Below are 21,122 nucleotides of genomic sequence, written 5' to 3' on the forward strand. Positions count from 1 at the left end.
GCAACTGGGACAGAATCTGGAGCTCCAACTGGGACTAAAACCCAGAGTGCTGGCGCCACAAGCAGAGGATTAGCCTAGTGAGCCATGGTGCCAGCCGCTAAGTTGATTTTGATACAGTCCTCTTTTCTTAAAAGATCCAGGCATTTATACTTCTAGCAAATAAATATCTGATAAAAAATAGTTAATTTTGTACAAATCTTGTCTTAATGCAAGCTATTCATGTGTGCTCATGCAAAACTAATAATAGAGATATCATGGGAGCAGCTGCTATCCAAATGACTCAATTGGCAAACTTGTCAAAACATAATAATTAAGCGATGGTACTGTGGCATGTTTTCTAATATCATACTTTAGATAGATTTGGTGCTTCATTTAATTTGTGATTCATTCTTTTGTGACAAACTTAATGAATTCAACTTGGCAATAGATTAACAAAATTGCCGTGAACAGAGTTACCAAAATCATATGAACATTAAAATTAAATTTAATTTAGCAGATTTTGATACCAAGATATCAAACATTTAAAATGACATTTCTAATATCTGATGATATTAATTTGATAAATATGAAGCTTTTTTATTTTTTAACAAATTGAATTTACTTAAAAGTCAGAGTCACAGAGAGAGAGAGGGAGAGAGAACGAGATCCTCCATCCGTTGGTCTACTGCCCAAATGAATTCAGTGGCCTGGTCTAAGCTAGGCCAAAGCCAAGTGCATGGAGCTTCAGCCAGGTCTCTCAAATGATTGGTAGGGATCCAAGCACATAGGTGATCTTCCATTGTTTCCACAGCCACATTTTCAGGAAGCTGGATCAGAAGTTGAACTGCTGGCCTCTGACACTCATTGGATGCCAGCATCAGATGCCTTTGCATTATCTGCTGAGCCACAGCATTGGCCCCAAACCACAAGTCATGTATTTCAAAATTAAACTCCAGAAATTATTAAGAATCTATTCATACTGTCTATCCCTCTCTATCACTCTGTCTTTCAAATAAATAAATCTAAAATTTATTTATCACAGTGGGATGAGCTACCACCCACAAATCCCAGATGCTTTACTTTTATTCCTGCTCCTTTTTAAGGTACCTTGGAAAGCAGTGGAAGATGACTCAAGTAGTTGGGACACTGCCACCCTGTGGGTGACTCATATTATCAAGTTTCTGACTCCTGGATTCTACCTAACACAACACCAGTGTTACAGCAATTTGGGAATGAACCAATAGTTGGAAGATCAGTGTCCCTCCCTCATTCACACTCCTTTCCTGCCATTCTGCTTTTCAACTAGATAGAATAAATCTTATTAAAAAGAGCATGTTAGTGGAGATGGCATTATGTTTCAGCTAGTTAATCCACTAGCGTCCCATATCACAGTGCCAGTTTGAGTGCTCCTCTTCTGATCAGGCTTCCTACTAATTTATCTGGGAAGGCAGAAGATGGCCCAAATATTTGAGCCCATGCCACCTGTGTGGGACACCCAGTTTGAGTTTCTGTCTCCTGGCTTCAGCCAGGCCTAGCCCTGGCTGTTGCATCCATTTAGATTGTGAACCATTAGATGAAAGGTATAGCTCTCTCTCTTCCTTCGTGTGTGTTTCTGACTTTCTGTGTCTCACTCCCTGTCATTCTGATTTTCAAATAAATAAAATGAATACATTTAAAAAGTAACCTGTTAGTGATTAACTTCCCAAAACAAAATAATAGAACACTTTATTTCAACCATGTTTCATAATTAGTTTGACTATCATAGTGATTCTGAAAGTCATTAAAAACTATTACCCTTTATGTAAATGTATTGATCAAGATTTCCTTGATTCCTTGCAAAGATGTTTGCTCATCTATACTAAATGGTATAGTCCATATGCCCATACATTATTTTTAGAACAGTTTCTAGCACCTATTAAGCCACTAAGCACAAGGAATTAGTAGTAGCATTAAAACAAAATACAAAAATAATCTAAGCAATAGATCTTAAGCTGTGATTAACACCAAGAGATCTAATCTCAAATTGCTATGTTCACCAGAATAGTCTCATTTTTCTCACTACTGACTTTATAATGAATAAGATATTTTTGAATTATGCTAACAACGAATATCAATTTTTGTGAAAAATCATGGCTGGATTGAAATCCTTCTAAGATCTAATCATAAATATCTATGACTCCTAAATCATCAGTATTGATTCAATTGTTTACTTTTATGTAAGCATCATGATGCACTCTTAAATGACTAACATGGAGCTGGCACTGTGGGTTAGCAGGTAAAGCCACCGCCTGCAGTGCTGGCTTCTCATATGGGCACTGGTTCAACTCCCCACTGCTCCACCTCTGATCCACTCTCTGCTATAGCCTGGAAAGCAGTAGAAGATATTACAAATCCCTGGGTCCCTACACCCAAATGGAGATCCAAAAGAGGCTCCTGGATGCCTTCGAATTGGTGCAGCTCTGGCCATTGTGGCCATCTGGGCAGTGAACCAGCAGATGGAAGACTTCTCTCTCTCTCTCTCTCTCTCTCTCACTCTCTCTAACTCTACCTTTCAAATAAATAAATATCTCTTTTTAAAAAGACTAACATATCTGTTGTTATAGATAAATATATGCTTTTCCAATAATCACATAATATATGCATACTACCTACAAGTAAAGCTGTCATATCCAATAAATGAGTAGTTTTAACTGTTCAGCATTATGCACAGTTGTAAATTCCAGTAGCATAACAGTAGCTTTAAGAAAGCTTTAACAAAGGAAGATAAAGTTTTTCAAAATGGTGGGAAAGACATTTGTACAGTAAACAAATACACTTATTTCTGAAGTTGTAGGTTTTGAATATTTAGAACAGGAAAGCTAAGTATCCCATTGCCAGAATAACTCATGTTGTGGCCAGTATAGAGCTCATTTTCCATACAAATACAACAATGGATTTGGTGTTATAAAAAATAATTTCACACATGCAGAAATTTTAAGCAAAACAAAATATAAAAAATGAATGTGTCATTTAAAATACATAAAAATGACAGTATTACACTAATCTCTGAATATTTTTATCTTTAATTGATGAATGAATTTTCTTTTCACTTACATAATGGAGAAATTATTCCATCTTCCATAAAAGTGAAAAGGAAATGTTTAAAAACTAAAGAAACTGGCCGGCACCGTGGCTCAATAGGCTAATCCTCCGCCTTGCGGTGCTGGCACACCTGGTTCTAGTTCCGGTCGGGGCACCGGATTCTGTCCCGGTTGCCCCTCTTCCATTCCAGCTCTCTGCTGTGGCCCGGGAGTGCAGTGGAGGATGGCCCAAGTGCTTGGGCCCTGCACCCCATGGGAGACCAGGAGGAGGCACCTGGCTCCTGGCTTCAGATCAGCACGGTGTGCCGGCCACAGCATGCTGGCTATGGCGGCCATTGGAGGGTGAACCAACGGCAAAAAGGAAGACCTTTCTCTCTGTCTCTGTCTCACTGTCCACTCTGCCTGTCAAAAAAAACTAAAAAACAAACAAAAAAAAAACCCAAAAAACAAAAAACAACTAAAGAAACTGGCCGGCACCGTGGCTCACTAGGCTAATCCTCTGCCTGCAGTGCTGGCACCCCGGATTCTAGTCCGTGTGGGGGCACAGGATTCTGTCCCAGTTGCCCCTCTTCCAGGCCAGCTCTCTGCTGTGGCCTGGGAGTGCAGTGGAGGATGGCCCAAGTGCTTGGGCCCTGCACCCACATGGGAGACCAGGAGAAGCACCTGGCTCCTGGCTTCAGATCAGCACAGTGCATCAGCTGCAGCATGCCAGCCATAGTGGCCACTTGGGGGTGAACCAACAGAAAAAGGAAGACCTTCCTCTCTATCTCTCACTCTCTCTCACTGTCTAACTCTGCCTGTCAAAAAAAAAAAAAAAAAAAAAAAACCTAAAGAAACTGATGAAGTGGGACCTGCACTGTGGTGGGCAGGTTAATGCCCTGGCCTGAAGTGCTGGTATCCCATATGGACACCAGTTCTAGTCTCAGCTGCTCCTCTTCCAATCCAGCTCTCTGCTGTGGCCTGGGATAGCAGTAGAATATGGCCCAAATCCTTGGGCCCCTGCACCCACATGGGAGACCCAGAAGAAGCTCCTGGCTCCTGGCTACAGATTGGCACAGCTGGCCATTGCAGCCTTCTGGGGAGCGAACCAGTGGATGGAAGACCTCTATCTCTGTTTCTACTTCTCTGTAACTCTGTCTTTCAAATAAATAAAATACATCTTTAAGAAAATATAAACTGATGAAGCAATTTTATAATAGGTATTATTTGGACACATAGACACACAGAAACTAAGTACATTTAAATCTTATACAGGTGATGATAGTACAGAATCTGGTATACTGTGCACAAGATCCTGGATTTACTTACAACCCAATTCACTTTACAAATGAAATAATCTTACACTGTCGGAATATTTTACCTGTGTAACATATAACTTTAGATTCCTGAACTCTTCCACTTTTTTTACACTTACCCTGAGTCTTAGCAAATACAGGAAAATATCTATGGAATCGTTTGCTTTCTGGGTTTTGTAAGATCAAGGAATCAATGAGTGTAGACAGTTGTACAGACAAAGAATATCCAAGGGAAGCCAATGTAGCAAGTAAAAATATTATTAATATATATGCTGGATTATCTGTCCCTTAATATATCTTTCTTGCTTAAAAATAGATCAAGGTATCACTCTTTCTTAATATAGCTAAGGAGAGGATATTCATATTGGTGAAGAAATTTGAGTAAATTAGATATCAGAGTAACACAAAATCCCAGCAAATGTAAATTAGAAAAATTTGATATGCAATCTGTTCATACTTCCTGATGTAGCAATGAAGTAGAACAAATATAAAATTCAGAATAAAAGAAAGCCAATGTCAGTTTAAGGGAATTTAACTTTTGTTCTAATACAAATCATTAAAAAATATCCAAACTGGGGGAATACACAATTACTTTTTTAGAAAACAGAAAGGAAAAAGAACATTTAGAAGCTACTATAACACCACACAGAAAGAATGGAAAATCATGACCTCAACTAGCATAGTGACAGAATAAAAGCAGGAGAAATATTACCAAAAGGGTAAAGATAAATCAGTTTTGACAGCTGAAAGAATTTGAGTGTAAGGAACAAGCATCCCATTAACCAAAACAGTGAATAGAGAAAAGTCTGAGAAAAGAAAAAAACATGACTTGTTAATATATTAATGAAATATTTATATATAAACATAATGAAACAATACAAAATGGCTAGTTAGAACCAAGGTTATAGCTAAGATCAGGGAAAGGGTAACAAAATTGTATCTTCACATTCTGACCCTTGAAATTCCCATAAATTTGGCATTCTTATTATTCAAGGTTTGATGACTCTTCAATACAAACTAATATATTTCCAATCTAAGTTTTATATATTGTCACGTATTTTGAAATTAGGATGTGCTGAAAATGATGACATGACATAACTGAAATGTTGTACATATTTTGTATTTGAAAAATGGTATACTTTACCATAATGCCATCATAAAGTCCATAAGATCATCCTGGATCACCCTGAAAACATTAATATTTCAATTCAAAATACATTTTTCAGTTAATGCCACTTCAGACATTTCTTTCAATAAATATATAAGGAAAGTGTAAGCTACCACAATAACATGACAAATAAAATCAACTTTTTAGAGTCTAAAAAGAATGAAAACAAGCATTATCACATTACTTTACAACATTATACCTAGCAAAAATGCTCAAATTAATGATATTCTGAAGAGAAAGTTATGATTATTTTCTAAATGATGGAACAACTTTGACTTTGATAAATAGGAAATGCATCTAAATATTTCTACCTCTTAGGTAAAAAAAAAAAAAAACTGAAAAATAATCCATTGAAATGCCTTGGTTAACTGAAACCATCAAATGGCCAACATGTGATCCTTTAAGTCTAGAAGTCTACTAAAATGTCTTATTTGTTTACAGTTTCCAATTACTAGAAAAATATATTTTCAGACTAATAAGTGGGAGGAAAAGTCAAATCTCAGCGCCTACACACATGCATACACAGAATGAGAGAGAGATTTTAGCTTAAAAATATTTATTATCTAAGAATAATTTTAAAAGCTTTAGAAGTTTCTTAGTTTTAAAGTAATCTTCTTGGTTATAAGTGTTATAAATGGCCATAAAAGATGACCCTGAGGAAAGGAAAAAATGATAAAATAAATAGAAAGAAAAGAAAAAGAACAGATGAAATGGAAGTAATGGATTAGTATGTGTATAGTTGATTCATGTTTCTGTAGTTCAGCAGTATTATTATAATGCAAATATTGCAGTTGCAATGGTGTCATGATGAACACATTGGGTCCAGTAACTCTTTAATTGCATTGTCAAACTAAAAAAATGTGTCAGGAATTATGCTTAGGCAAAAGGTCATGTGATTTTCTAGATATCTCCAGTTCTACTGTAAAAATAGATTTTTCAACCAATAGGGACTTTAAAATAATTCATAACTTGCATGGAAGTATTTTCCTGTGTCTTATTTTAAAAAGGGCATTGGAAAATACAGCATAAGCAATAAAGCAATATTTACTTACTGAAAAAAATTACTTGAATTCTTCCTAAGACTTACATGGTCATCTAGATTCAGGCAGCTAAAAGACCCAATGTAGTCCACCCCACCACACACACACACACAAAAACCCAGAACACACTTTAGTCAAACTATGAAACATAAAAGAAAAGGAGAGAATTCCAAATACAGTAACAGACAGTGTCATGTGTGTCATGTTTAATATAAAGGAAAAGAAGCAAGTTTGTCAATAGAAACCATAGAGGCCAGAAGAGATTGGGTGATATATTCAATATTTTAAAAGAAAAAAAAACAAAAACACTGAATATTTTATCCAGCAAAGCTATCCTTTAGAAATGGAGGCAAAATAAACTATTTCATATGCATACAATAACAGAGAATTCTACACCACTAGACCAGGCTTATAAGAAATTCTGAAGGGAGGCCTATATTAGAAGTAAGTGATAAAGACACATAACACTACCAAATTCACCAATAGTGCTGATACCATCAGCAACCAATCAGCTTAATGGCAGCTGGTAATTCTTATCAAAACATACTAAACTTGAATGTAAATGGATTAAATTTTCCATTCAAATACATTCTGTTTCGCTGAATGGATTAAAATTAAAAAAACCCAACTCTACACAGACTACATGAAACTAACTTCACAAGTAAAGAAACAGATAGACTAAAAATGAAAGCCTGGAAATTGATATACCAGGCAAATGCAAACCAAAAGTGAGTGAGAATAGCAATACCCATATTAAATAAAAATAGCATATTAAATAAAAAATAACATATCAAATCAAAAACTTATATTGTCACAAACTATAGAAAGAGACTAAGAAGCACATTTTATACTGATAAAAAGGTCATTGATATCTATTCACCTAGCACAACACCACCAAGAGATATACAGTAAATATCATTAGACCTAAAAGGAGAGATGGACTCCAATACAGTAATAGTGGGCAACTTCAATGCCACACTGTTATCAATGGATAGATGAACCAGAGAGAAATTCAGTAAAGAGATATCAGAATTTAACCATACTGAGCAAATGGATCAATTACAGATGTAGTTACAGAAGTAACTGGGTATAATTTCATCCAACAGCTGCAGAATACATATTCTTTCTTTTTTTTTTTTTTTTTGACAGGCAGAGTGGACAGTGAGAGAGAGAGACAGAGAGAAAGGTCTTCCTTTGCTGTTGGTTCACCCTCCAATGGCCGCTGCGGCCGGCGCGCTGCGGCTGGCACACCGCGCTGATCCGATGGCAGGAGCCAGGTGCAAAAAATTAAGTACAAAATACATTTTTAAAAAGGAATGACAACCTAAATTTTTTTAAGAATCATTTCCTCTATAAAATCAAAAGTTGTCAGTATACACTTTTCCAGGAATCTGGAAATGGCTTAAAGGCTTGCAATAACTAGGAGAATGTTTACTCAAAAAGTGTGGAAGAACTTTTGTTACAATATTGGTCTTTTGTGAGTCACGGTATTTAGACAGATTACATTAAACTGTATAAAAATATTTTATAATTTTTTTAATTACAAGGTAACAATGACATAGCATTTTAGACAGCTACTTAATTTGGTGTCATATGCTTATACAGAATCTCACAATATATATGTGTTTTATATGCATATGTTTCTGTGTGTGAACTTTGATGCTCAAAATATGGTGCCTTATATAACAATAGGATGCTTTATATGTATTTTTTCTTCTAGATAAATTAATGAAAGGTCTGCAAAGTGATTTGTAGAAGGAATTGTTATCAGAAACAGAACCTAATCTTTAAAATAGTGTTTCAAGTATTACATAAGAATTTCTAAAGAAAATATTCATCTTTAGTTTATTTTTCAAGTCATAGACATTGAATTTTTCATCTCTCTTCACTCCTCTACTCCTTGTTTATTTTCCCCTAGAGGAAAAGTCTGGAGAAAGAGAAATGGAGGTGAAGTGGAATTTTTCATGATCTCAGATACATTGGTACTTACCCACATAAGACTTACAGAAAACCTCCAAAGAACATGCATTTCATTGTATGTATGTGTATTAGACAGTAAATGCAAGACAACCAACTCAAGTTCCCTCTGTCAAAATACAGAATGTCAGAGGACATTTTCCAGACTGAAATCATTCACTATTACCTTCTTTGCAGTGGCACCGCATGAGTAAACTTATCACCAAGAATTCTATAATAACCTAGAAGTGATGCACTCCCAACTGAGTAAACTCATAAACTGAAAAAATTTCAAAAAATAAGCAACCATCTTTATTGTTTGTAATTCACATTTCTATCATGTCTATTTTAGACTTTTTAATAATTGTATTGTTTATTTTCTTGAATGATTGAAACAACAGTTGAAATAAAATTTGTTGTCTTATTTTTATCAGTTGGACCATAACTTGTGGATAAGGTCCTAACTGGCTGCTCCCTAAACCTTACCTTTGGCTGAAAACCCTGATTAATGCTGCAGGCCCTAAAATCTGTTGACATGATGCATTTAGTGCCAGGTCTCCCAACACAGCTGCTTTGTTGCTTGGCTGAAAACCAAACAAGTCTCTGGCAACTGACTCCATCAGAATTAAGGAATTGGACCACTTGAACATTCTCTGCTCCCACCTCTCTGTTAATACTCATGTTTTTTTTTTTTTTTTTTTTTTTTTTTTTTTTTTTTTGCTAGAACTTTGTCTAGGGGATAAAATCAATGGGAAAAAATAGAAAGTGATAAACAAAATTTCCCTTTATCATCCTACTTTGATGGTTACTCCTCCCAAAAACCTTCAAACACATCGAACCTCCTCCTTACTGCATTTCCTAGTGCTTCTACCATTGAAATACAACCAACCATACTATATTACTCTATTTACATTCTGAAAATTGATGAGGTTTACTTTCAGGATTTTTCAAGCAAATGAATGCTGATATTATAAGATAATATGTCAGGCTCCAAGGATTAATTTCAAATATAATGTGAATCCCTTTCTCCCTGCTCTCTTGTTTACTGCAAAAATGTACTTCAATCATTCGCACAGATAAACTTTTCAACCAGTCCAAGCTTGGACTCAAGTGTCCTGTTGGCCTCTCACGTACTCACAGCATAGGGCCTCCATGGGAGAAAGCCACCTGCCAGTAACTCTCAGATGCACTCAGGGAAGCAGCATGTACTTGCACTGTAATGATGCAATGATATTCCTCAGTTATGACAACCAGAATTTGATGAAGAACATACGTGGTTCATTTTATTATTGTGTGCAGAACACACAAGGGCATTGGAATTTGTCTCACATATAATAAAACTAATGTTAAATAATTATTTGAAATATATGGCTTAGTGATTCCCCTACACTCTCATACCCCAACAGACTGAAGAAATTATTTCTCTGCAAAAAATGTGTAAAGGAATTATTCCTTTGAACTTAGTATATAATTTTTGTTTATAGTTTCCCACATCTTAACTTAGCAAATAATGAATAAAGCCTATAATATTCAAAGCAGGATTTTGACATCTTTGATATGAATCTGCTAGGACAAGAGAAATTTCTTAAGAAAGGTTTTAGTTAGCTTCTGAAAGAGTTAGAAATATTAACCAGTTTTCCATTCAATTTTTAATCATTATTCATTGAATGCTCACTATCCAGATATAAGGGTAAGTGAAAAGCATATGGTGATGAATAATAATGGTAAACAATTGATAATTATTAATACCTTCAGTCTACACCAAGTTTTTGGTGGCAGTCATAATTGAATGCAGAACCAAATATAGGAAATAGAAAAAAAAATTGTCACTGGGTTTTTGCGTATTTAAAGAGTGCATGTAAAGCTTCAAGCATCATTTAAAGAGTCATATATATGAATTAGATTTTTTCTGTATTTCTATTGTGTTTTTCATTTTTGTGCTTAGTTGGAAATTGCATAGAATTAATGAATTCTGAGACAAGAAACCAAGCCATTCTTATATTTCTTGAACTTATTGTTCTGGTGAATATTTCATTTTAGTGTTTATTTTTAAAAATTAATTATTTATTTGAAGGAGTTACAGAGAGAGAGGGAGAGAGAAGAGAGAGAGAGAAAGACAGACCAAGACATTGAAAGACATCTTCTATGCATTGATTCACTCCCCAGATGGCTATTGCCAGCTATGGTCCAGGCCAAAGCTAGGAGCCAGGACCTTCTTTCAGCCATGCCACATGGAGAGCAGGGGCAAAGCACTTGAGTCATCTTCTGCTGATCTTCCCAGGCCATTAGTGGGGAGTTAGATTGGATGTTGAGTAAGCTGGTTCAAGAACTTGTTCCCATATGGAATGCTGGCATCTCAGGCAGCAGCCTTACCCATGACACCATAATGCCAGCCCTCCATTTCACCACTTTGTATTTTAAATAATTATAAATCTTATAAATCAATCTTCTGTCTATAAAGATAATTGAAAATGAATCTTCATGTGAATGGAATGGCAGCGGGAGCAGGAGATGTGAGGGGTGTGGGTGGGAAGGAAGTTATGGGGGAAAAGCCATTGTAATCCATAAACTGTACTTTGGACATTTATATTTACTAAATAAAAGTTAAAAAAACAAAAATTATAAATCTATAAGACTTCTCCTGGAAGTGTGTTTTTAAAATGTCATGATAATGCCACACTTCTCATGTATATTCTGATATACATATATATATAAAGTCAAATAACATAAAATAAACTGGCTTGCTATAAATACATCTACTTCTCTATCACAATTGTCCGATATGCTTTAAATAGGGCTTTATAAAGCTAAAATTTTTGTAATATTCTATTATGTTCTTCCTTAGAAATATTAGAAATGAGAATTTAAACTAAATGCCTTTCAACATATGTGTCTCATGACATTTACCAACAAAAATACCTCTATGGATTTCTCATGTTTCTCTCCCTGTTGAAATGAATTTGGTAAAAGAATCATTGCCTGAAAGACTTAAATTAAAAGCCAGCAAATAGCAGAAGACATACTGTTTACATTTTATATATTTATGTATATATAGATATATATTTATATAGAATGATTTAAGGTGGAACTGAAAAATTTGTGGGCACTAAGAGCAGAATTGAAGTGACATTTTGAGGTTACATTGAGGTATTATACAATTAACTAGGAACCAATTGCTTCAACTTCTCATTTAGGGAATTTGATGCTTTTGTGTCCTTAGAAGTAAACTATGAGATGATGTTTATATATTTGCTTTTTTTTTTTTTTGGCAGGCAGAGTTAGACAGTGAGGGAGAGAGACAGAGAGAAAGGTCTTCCTTCCATTGGTTCACCCCACAAATGGTTGCTATGGCCAGTGCACTGTGCCAATCTGAAGCCAGGAGCCAGGTGCTTCCCCCTGGTCACCCTTGTGGGTGTAGGGCCCAAGCACTTGGGCCATAATTCACTGCCTTCCCAGGCAACAGCAGAGAGCTGGACTGGAAGAGGAGCAACCAGGACAGAATCCGGCGCCCCCACCAGGACTAGAACCCGGGGTGCCTGCACTGCAGGCAGAGACTTAGCCTAGTGAGCTGTGGTGCCAGTCAACATATATTTGATTTTTAATTCACAAAAACATAAAATAAGTTTCAAAAATTATATCACAAAAAGCGCTTACTTAAACTACTTTCAAGTTTTAAGTTTTTGCTCAAAGTATTTCCAAATCTTGATACTTTTTCAAAAGTGTATTGAATAATATTTGGATTTTCAGACTTAAATAACATTTTCAACTTACAATATTATGACTTCTCAAACATTTTCAGCTTCATAGAAATTTAATGTACAGTTTAGTGAGTTTGATTACTCTGTGTTTCGCAGCAACTAGTAAGAACTGTTGGCAGGGGCAACCACTGCACTTCAAGTAAATTGGTGGTTACTGTCTCCACCTTGTCATCAGGTAAACACCAGCTCCTCCATGCTCAACCTGCAATAGGCTTGGAGGAGAATCTATTGCAACCAAAGGGAAATGTTGCCAGTTGGGACACTTGTACACACCCAGCACAACTATGAAAGGAGTGGGGCTGTGGCTGGCAGGTATTGTACATGCATGTCACTCAAGGATTTTGCCAGAGGGAAACATTCACATTCCCCACTGACTTTCAGTCTGGCTGAGAGGCTCCATCTGCCAGGGTAGAATACATGGGCTGTGGCTCCAGGAACTCCTCAGTCATTGTGTGGACAGAACACGCTAGTGGGGCAGAGTGTACCCTCTGGCAGTCCTTGAACATGGGAACCCTGGGTGCTGAGACTGTGAAAGCACTGTGACTGCCTGGGAGGAGGCAAGGTGTAGCCTGGGTCTGGGCAAGCTCTGGATGCAGAGTCACACTCTCAGAATTCTTTGGTTGCCAGGGCAGATCTCTGTAGCAGGAATCATGCTCATAGAGAGGACTATGCAGATCATTTGTGTGGTTCATCCAGAAGTGCAGATGAGTGTTGAAGACACTGGGGACAAACACCTGGGCATTACTCAGCTTGGAGGAAAGGAGGTGAGAGGCTGATCACACCAACACATGTGACCATCTTCTGCCCTAGCAATCTTTTCTAGGATGAAAGCATAGCTGTACTCTGTGCTCAACCACTATGATGAGATGAAGAGGCTATATCAGATTTGGAAGAATTTGGAAGGTTGTGTCTCTTAGGTGAGACCATTAGCAGTTAGAGCTGGGTCAGGAGAATTGGGAAAAGGAGACATTTGGCAAGGCATTTACTTGTGTGGCAAACTTCATTGATTATTTAATAGACCATGGATAAGCAGGTTAATTAGCAAGATTTTAATTAACAAGTTCCAGGATTATTTTCCAACTTCCCGAGGGAAACCGATCTCTTCCTATTTATTCCCAGAGGTTTCCTAGCCTGCTTAAACGAACCACACAAGATGAATTGAAATTCAATCTTCTATTATAACTGGAAAAACAGCAAGAAAATGCAGAAACACAGTACTACTCCTTATGATAACAGCAAATATTCTTTGACCTCCTTCTTGATGTCAGTATTCTGGGTGCCCTGAAGGTAATTATTTATTTATTCTTTAAAACAGCTTTAGGAGTCAGATGCTATGTATCTCCATCTACAATTGAGGAAACTGAGCTACAGGGTTGTTAAGCAAAGCTCCCTTCATCTCACAAGCAAGAAGTATATATATATATATATATTATATATATATATATAATATATATATCTCCTGTGAAAACTTTATTATGTATATATCATAAAATAAATATGTATATAAGTATATCTATATATAATATATATACGCCTATACAATATTTTCCAAAAAAGTTTGCATGCTTTCTTATCATACTGTCATTTAAAAAGTCAGTGTAAATCAGTGTATTTACTTTCTTTTTCTTTTGGAACAGTAAAAACACCCAAAGATTATTTTTTTTGACAGGCAGAGTGGACAGTGAGAGAGAGAGAGAGAGACAGAGAGAAAGGTCTTCCTTTTGCCGTTTGTTCACCCTCCAATGGCCACTGCGGCCAGCGGGCTGTGGCCGGCGCATTGCGCTGTTCCGAAGGCAGGAGCCAGGTGCTTCTCCTGGTCTCCCATGTGGGTGCAGGGCCCAAGGACTTGGTCCATCCTCCACTGCACTCCCTGGCCACAGCAGAGAGCTGGCCTGGAAGAGGGGCAACCGGATCAGAACCCAGCGCCCCGACCGGGACTAGAACCCCGTGTGCCGGTGGAGCAAGGCGGAGGATTAGCCTATTGAGCCACGACGCCAGCCCCAAAGATTTTTTTTAATTAACCTAGTACTAAGTTCTTAAACTTAGCTGAGAATTTGGAAATTTGAACTTGGCTATCACTGAGTTATTATGATTTATAGCATAACATTTCATGAAATTAGAGCCTTTGAAAGATCTTCATTATTATCATTCCATTAGTTGAATACAATTGTATAGATATCCTTTAAACTTTATTTAATAATTTTTATTTAATTAATTTGAGAGACAAAGACAGAGGGATTGTCCACCTGCTGGTTCACTTTCCAAATTCTCACAAGACCCAGGCTGAAGTCAGGAGGTTGACACTCAATCCAGGTGGCAGGGACTCAGGGGCTTGAGCCATCACAGGCTCCCTCCCTAGGTGTGCATGAGCAGGAAGATGGAATCGGGAGAGGAATTATACTTCAACACAGGTATTCTGATAAGGGATTTACACATCCCAGGTGACATCTTAACCACTTTACCAAGGGTCTCCACCTTCTTTTCTTTTTTTTAACTTCTGTTTCTTTCATAGCTACAATGATGCCTAGGAAATAGCATACACTCAATGTTACTAACTTTGAATTTTGCCTTTAGATAAATTTATCTGGACTGTATTCCCAGAGTGTATTCATGACAACAAATGAATTTTTCACATATTGATCTTTAAAAGTTCATGAGAAGGAAAAAGAAAAGAAGTGGACAGAAGAAAAAATTAAGAGGGAGTCAGCTACAATCAAATTTACAGTTATCACTGTAAAAGGCTACTTAAGTTTCTTTTGCAAGAAGAATGTTAACATGTAGAAATACAGATTTTGAAACATATACACCCACAAGGGAGTGGCAAATAGCTGCTTTTGACATTACATAGATCCACGGCCGGCGCTGTGGCTCACTAGGCTAATCCTCCAGGGTACGGCAGCACTGGTACCCTGGGTTCTAGTCCTGGTTAGTGTCGCTCCCCCATTCGCAGAGGAATGACACAGGACCCTGCGCTGTTCTTTTGTCTGCTCGGCCCTTCCCGGGTTTGCTGCTGGTCCTTCCCGGGTTGGCTGCTGACCCCTCCACCTCCGTGGAGGGGCGGCTCCCCCTGCCACCTTCCCCGCTTCTGCGGAGAAGCGGCACACCGCCGGCCAGCTCTCTTGGGGGCTGCTCAGGTGTTCCTTCAGGTGTTCCCTTTAGATGTTCCCGGTGCATGTTGTCTCTCTCCTCCTTTATAGTCCTCTTTCACCAATCCCAACTCTGCTACCCACACGCCGAGCACGCTGCTCTCCTCCAATCAGGAGCAGCTCCTGCAGATTATTGGTCGAACTGGAGGCAGCTGCGTAGAAGCTGTTTACTCCTCTCCCAGCGCCATATTGTGGGAGAGCAGATGCACAGAATAAGTCTTAATTCCAGTAACTTAGTCTAGTCTCAGTTGCTCCCCAAAGTTAGGGTGCCGGATTCTGTCCCAGTTGCTGCTCTTCCAGTCCAGCTCTCTGCTGTGTCCTGGGAGTGCAGTGGAGGATGGCCCAAGTCCTTGGGCCCTGCACCCTCATGGGAGACCAGGAGGAAGCTCCTGGCTCCTAGCTTCGGACTGGGGCAGTGCGCCAGCTGTGGCGGCCATTTGTGGGGTGAACTAATGGAAGGAAGACCTTTCTCTCTGTCTCTCTCTCTCTCTCACTGTCTAACTCTACCTGTCAAAAAAAAAAAAAAGATATTACATAGATCCTTGTCAACTTTATCAAGTCATGTAATTAAATAGCTAGCTAGTATTTATTAAACCCCAAATATGTAAACTGAGGAGGTTATATCTTCTACATTAAACAAAATGATCTCTATTAGACAAACAAGACAGCCTGCTCATGAAGGTTCCTCTGAATTTTTTAAAGATTTATTTATTTATTTAAAAGTGTTACAGAGAGGCAGAGGCAGAGGCAGAGAGAGAGAGAGAGAGGTCTTCCATCTGCTGGTTCACTGCCCAGATGGCCACAATGGCTGGAGATGTGCCAATCCTAACCCAGGAGCCAAGGCCTTCTTTCAATTCTCCCACATGGGTGCAGGGTCTCAAAGACTTGGGTCATATTCTACTGATTTTCCAGGCCATAGCAGAGAGCTAGATCAGAAGTGGAGCAGCTGGGACTTGAACCGGCACCCATGTGGGATGCTGGCACTGCAGGTGGCAACTTTACCTGCCAGGCCACAGTGCTGGTCCTGCCTTCTGATTTTTATTCAAAGTACCTCTTTTGGAGATGTCCACAGGTCTCTCAAAATGGCCATTGCAATTTTAAGTTGTCCCTGGTGAAACTGTGCCAGAGGATAAATGCACACATTACCGTGGTGGTGGGAAACATGAAGGAAGCAGGTGTTTAGGGTGGAAAGTGTGGGGAGCAACTGGGAGCAACTTGGACTAGACTAAGTTACTGGAATTAAGACTTATTCTATGCATCTGCTCTCCCACAATATGGCGCTGGGAGAGGAGGAAACAGCTTCTACACAGCTGCCTCCAGTTCAACCAATAAACTGTAGGACCTGCTCCTGATTGGAGGAGAGCAGCGTGCTCGGCGTGTGGGCAGCAGAGTTGGGATTGGTGGAAGAGGACTATAAAGGAGGAGAGAGACAACATGCACGAGGAACATCTAAGAGGAACACCTGTGCAGCCCCCGAGAGAGCGGGCCGGCGGTGTGCCGCTCCCCTGCGGAAGTGGGGAAAGTGGCAGGGGGAACCGCCCTTCCACGGAGGTGGAAGGGACGGCAGCCAACCCGGGAAGAACCAGCAGCAAACCCAGGGAGGGCCGAGCAGAAAAAAGAACAGCGCAGGGTCCTGTGTCGTTCCTCCACGAAGACGGGGAGTGACAGGAAAGCATGTGTTGTTAGCCTGAAAAAGCCCCATGGGAACTCAAAAATCTGTAAAGATGGTGAACTTTCTATCTGCACAGTTTGACCAAAGGGCAAACATCTGACCAGGAGTAAGCCAAAACCCTCTGAGTCTGGGTAGATCAAGTGAAAGAAAGAGGTCTCAGGGACACAAGGACAGTATTCAGAAGTCAGGACATCAGTCTTAGGAGACCTTATAAACTTATCTATCCTCTGGAGGTAGCTCAAGGAGAAGGTTACTGAACCCATTCCTATCCAAGCCCAACAGAATTTTCCTCTTATAAACAAACATAAAAACATTAGATGAGCAGAAAGATCATAGGAATATGTGTTAGTGTTAGAAATCCATTTCTCCAAGAAGCAGATCAATGAAATACCTTCCTAGAAAAACCAAACCCAGACTGATGGGCTTTAGTGAAATATCAGAATTCAGTTCCAAGCTACTAGTAGGGAGCTGGATCAGATGTGGAACAATCAGGACTCAAAATGGCACCCAAATGATAGCTGGTGACAAAACCACTAAGCCACAATGATGGCCCCATTAAGGCAAATCTTCATGTCAACTAATGAAAAAAATCATTTTATTATCCAATTTCCCTTGGACAAACACAATCACTGTTAATCCCATACTACATGAGTTAGGGATGCTACAGCCATTTCACATATGAATGAACAGGCTTCAGCAGCTCACTGCTAGCACTTAAAGAGTTATAATTCAAATACCATTCTTCTAAGCCCAACTCAAATCGTTCTCCCTTCTATACAAGGATATTGTATTAGAAGATCACAAAGCAATGTGCAAAATGTGCTAAATCATGTACTATGAACATTTAGACAACAAATACATCAGAGAAGGGAGTTAGAGAAATTGTTTTTAGGTACAAGATTCCTTGGCTTGCTTCCTGAAAACCCAGGAACACCCACTCTCTCTAAATCTCTGTCTCCCAAATAGTTAAAAAAAAAAAAAAAAAAGACAAAAAGTAAGGGGAAGGCAACATTTGGATATACAGTTAAAATACTGTTCTTAACCTAATCACAATAAAAATCCCAAAGCATATTCTAATTAAATTTATATAGATTAAAAAATTGCACAGGTTTACAAATTCATCTCAAATAATAATCATTATTTCCAAGAGAATCCTGAAAGGGAAAAAAAGAGGTGGGAGTTTTCTAACTGTAATGGATTTTAAAATATTGTCCATTTAAAAATTTTAATATTTTCTTTCCTTTCACGTTATTTTAATGGCAGAGAGTGACAGAGACAGAGAGACAGATCATCCTGTCACTGGTCCATTCCCAAAGTGGCAGCAACAACTGGGAATGGGTCAGGAAAAATAGGAGCCTAGACTTGATCCAAGCACCGAGGCAGTCCTATGTGGGATGTGGACATGCCACGTGGTATCCTAATCAATGTTTCAAACACTCACACCAACATCCTGCATACTTCAGAGGTGAGTGAGTTAAGGTGCACTGATAATCTGGGTGTCACCTTTTCTGGGGCAGGCTGAGCAGGCTGCACCACCTGAGCATGTGCTCAGGCTGTCCATGGGCCACTAGCCCTGTGCTCTGCTTTCCTGGCCAGTGGCCTCGGATACCAAGAGCCAGGTCCAAGATGAATGGATTTTTCACTAGGAGAGCTGTGCTGGCTCTTCTGCTGTCCGCCCTGATGAACCACAGCACCGCCAAAATAGCTTTCCTGAAGCCGGAGCCTACCTACACGGTGCTTGCTCTCTCAGGAGGCCGCTGTGGCCCTAGCCTCTGCCACCAGTAGTCATTGAGGGCCCAGGCTGGGCTCCTGGTGCTTGCACAAACTGCACATGAGTGAGCGCGCGACTGGCAGTACCAGGCACAACTGGCAGGGTTGCATGTCTGTGCACTGCATGCCCTGCAGCCTCTACTAGCTGTTCTCTAACAGTAACACAGAGGAACTGGGCTGGACGAGCAGCTTTTCTGACGGCTCCATCTTGTGCATCAGGTACATCTAGGGATACTCAGGCTACAGCTTGAGCCCAGGGCAATCCTCCAAGAAGAACCTTTAGAGAGAAGGATTTTAAGAGTTTACTTTAGATGAGGCCTTCGGCTTCCTGAAATTGCACTCCACTGTAGTCCTGGTCCAGTGCAGACTTCTTTCCCACAGGCACCAGTGTTACTGGTCATTATAGGAACTACAATTATACTTATATTTATAATTATATATTATAGTTTATAATTCATAATATTTTATTATAATTTATAATATTTGCATTATTCATACAATATATTCATACAATATTTATATAACATTATATATTATATATAATTTATATAATAAAATAAAATTATATAAGATATTTATATATTTATATGAATTTATATATTTATAAATTTAATATATAAATTTATATTTATATATTCATAAAAATTTATATTTATATTATTTATATGATATATTTATATATTTATATAATATATGTAATTGGTATTATTACAAAATTATAATATAATTTATAAATTATTTATATAATTTATATGTTAATATATAAATTATGTATATTATATATAATATATGTATTTTATATATAAAATATTATGTATATGTATATGTATATATAAAATATTATGTATATGTAAATAATTATAATGTTATATAAATTTATAAATTTATATTTATATATTCATATTTATATTATTTATATAATGTGTTTATATGTTATATAATATTTATATAATATAATATATATAATTAATATAATTATGTAATTATAATATTATATGTACATTGTATAATATATAATTATATAATATATTGTATAATAATTATGTAATATGTATTATAGATATATAATATAATGTATTATATATTATATAATAATTATATGTAATTGTAATATAATATATTTATATCATAATATAACTTATAGTAATTGTATATTATAGTTTATAATTTACATTTGGAAACAACATAATCCATCCTGTTTGAGAGATAGAAACTGTAAGTGCACACGGAGCACCCATTGCCTCCAAACTTCTGTGCGCACGCTCAGCCATTGACCGCTAGAGGGCGCGTGCGCACTTGTGTTCTGGAGCGTTGCTTGGTTACAGAGATTGTGCACTCAGGTGGAAAAGCCTTGTTGGGAGGTCGACTGGAAACCAGTCCTTCATCTACAGGGTTATCCTTAGGCTTGAGAGGCGGTGAGAGTGGCCAGAAGTCTCGGCTATGAAGGTTTTACTTTCCCATTTCAGAAGGGCGAGTTTCTCTTCAGCTCCTCCATCAGGTGTGAAAATGACAAATAGGATTAAATCACTGGTTACCACAAAGCTGCCAAGGCTGGTGAAGAAGACCAAGAGCCATCGCTCCTGTTGCTTATCAAAAGTGGTGTAGATGGTGGAGGCAAGAACAGGTAACAGGGAGTGCAAGTTGGGTGTGAGGGGCGGGTGGTGAAGGCTGGGGCTGATCGGACTTACTTTCTGGGACTCACAAGCTGCAGGGCCTGCTGTAACCTGGGATGCTGGGCTTCTTGCCCTCTGCAGTTCCTCAGCACCTAATTGCCTTTTCCTCAGGATCACTTTGGCTATCCGCTGGCTATGGTTCTATATGAATTTTAGCATTGTTTCCTCTAATTAGTAAAAATGTCATTGTTATTTCGATAGGGATTGCATTGAACCTGTAAAATGCTTTGGAGACTATGGACTTTTAATGACATTAATTCTTACAATTCATTCTGTGATTTTGATAGTTTCTTTCATCAAGATTTCATATTTTCCATTGTGTAACTCTTTCAATTATTTGGTTAAATTTATTCTTAAGTATATAATTTTTGTAGCTATTATGAATATGATTTCTCTATAAATAAACCACTGCTTTCATATGTTGATTTTGTGTCTTATGCCTTTATAAAAGTTTATACAAATCTTTTCCCTATGCTTAAATGCTATTAGAAAAACCATAGTGGGTAGATCCAAATATGATATCCATTTCTTTCTGATACTATTCCTTCTTAGAAGTCTTTCTAAGACTTCTTTTTATAATACTTT

At 38.0% G+C, this 21,122-nt stretch overlaps 1 long non-coding RNA gene across 1 annotated transcript in view; it reads left to right on the forward strand.

The window, feature by feature from the left end:
* The window catches only part of LOC138848526 (uncharacterized), a 66,130-nt gene that overhangs the window by 36,680 nt on the left and 8,328 nt on the right, over positions 1-21,122 (forward strand). The window contains exons 3-5 of the long non-coding RNA XR_011386393.1: positions 7,712-7,839; positions 13,396-13,563; positions 20,331-20,488. This is a non-coding gene — a long non-coding RNA (uncharacterized lncRNA). The remainder of the gene's footprint in view (positions 1-7,711; positions 7,840-13,395; positions 13,564-20,330; positions 20,489-21,122) is intronic.

This window comes from Oryctolagus cuniculus, chromosome 2 (assembly GCF_964237555.1).
Source record: "Oryctolagus cuniculus chromosome 2, mOryCun1.1, whole genome shotgun sequence".
In the NCBI taxonomy this organism is placed as follows: domain Eukaryota; kingdom Metazoa; phylum Chordata; class Mammalia; order Lagomorpha; family Leporidae; genus Oryctolagus; species Oryctolagus cuniculus.